Raw genomic sequence first — 1,519 nt, 5'->3', positions numbered from 1 at the left:
TTTTTTGAAGTTTTCTACAAATTGTTAAACTTGTTTTTATATGGGGTTTGTTAGAGAAAGAACTGTATTTTAATTGAAAATTCTCAAAAATAAATAAATAAACATAAGTTGCACACAATATCACTTTGAAATGGCGTGCTATAGATATGACCGATACTGTAAATAGTTTTTTTTTTTAATTTTTCCCAAAAATGTAAATACTTTTATTTCTAGAAATTCCCAATGTATTTTTAAGTTAATGGCGTTTTCTTTTCTAAAAAAAATGCTGCCTTCTCATTACCCTCTTTTTAGTATTTGTACGTAGAGGGCAAATAGAAGGTAACATTTTCCGGTAGAAACGAAAATGCCATACGTTTTTAATTGCATTAATTTCAGTTAAAAAAAAATGTATTAACTTTGAGTTTTATTATTTTTCGTCTATATTTGGGTGCCATTAAAAATTGTTTGTTTTTTATAATAAAGGAAACTAGTAATAATCCTCGAAACTCGGAGTGCTCCGTGGTCTAAAAAATCTGCATATTTCTTTATTCTAAAAGCCACATGCATTGGTATTTAAATTTAGCTTTGGTATTTTGGCAAGATCATGCTATACTCAGTACGTATACATAACTGGCCATTCGTAAAGCAATCCCCTTGTTGGGGTCTGACCTTACATATTTATTGTTATTGCGCACGCTACAATAGTTTTCAATTGGCGGCCTTTAAATACATAGGGGAAATGGTTGGGTCGTTGGGCTGTAAATTTATATGGGGTAGTAAAATTCATTTCCCTTGTGAATAACATGTCCATTAACTAACCCTTTATATGTACATATGTATTTGTATTGCGGCATCCAAACAATTATATTGTAGTTCTTAACCATTAGGCGAGACCATTAACTAACCCTTCATATGTATATATTTAGGTTGCGGACTAACATCACAACTGCTCCGACTTTTAGTATCAAGTCATGAGGTGCAACTCTCCTACTCCTACATTCTCCTGTGGATATTCAGAAACGACAGTAGATATCGGCGCCATGGTAAACATTTTCTTTCACGTACAACATATTAACCATATCTTTATTAACTATCGTACAGTGCTTACATTTTGAACCCGAAATTAACCGATCCTTCAGTGGTTTTGATTAATTACTCAGAATCGATAGTTTTAACTACAAAATTTCAGTACAAAAATCTTATCTTAATTTTTGAGTCCTTCGAGAGTTCTCTAACACGCAAGAGAAAACTGAGATAATCAGATTCTCTGAAACACATATCTGTGTTCGTATGGAAAAGTAGCTTATGTCGAAAGGCTGGCCTTAGTATAAATCGGCATTCGCAGCATACGATTGCGAATGACTTACGGGCGCTAAGCCGTTAAACAACTTTTAGCAAATAAACGTGCAAGAAATAGTTCCGATACTAGCAAGTCAATATTCTTTTTAAGTCTCATCAAAAAATTCGCTGTCGTTTAAAAAATAAAGGGAATGCCGCATTATACTAAAGCCGGCCTTTCGACATAAGCTACTATTCCATA

General features: G+C 33.1%; 2 protein-coding genes across 4 annotated transcripts in view; both read left to right on the top strand.

The window, feature by feature from the left end:
• Nucleotides 1-1,519, top strand: part of LOC118733322 (D-2-hydroxyglutarate dehydrogenase, mitochondrial-like) — a 468,040-nt gene that overhangs the window by 262,138 nt on the left and 204,383 nt on the right. The gene's annotated exons all lie outside the window — the stretch shown is intronic.
• The window catches only part of LOC118733321, a 259,753-nt gene that overhangs the window by 159,702 nt on the left and 98,532 nt on the right, over nt 1-1,519 (top strand). The gene's annotated exons all lie outside the window — the stretch shown is intronic.

The sequence above is a fragment of the Rhagoletis pomonella genome, unplaced genomic scaffold, assembly GCF_013731165.1.
Source record: "Rhagoletis pomonella isolate Grant_MI unplaced genomic scaffold, Rhpom_1.0 Rhpom_scaffold_00002, whole genome shotgun sequence".
Taxonomy (NCBI): domain Eukaryota; kingdom Metazoa; phylum Arthropoda; class Insecta; order Diptera; family Tephritidae; genus Rhagoletis; species Rhagoletis pomonella.
Note: the sequence above shows the minus strand (reverse complement) of the source record. Positions and strands in the feature narration are given on the sequence as shown.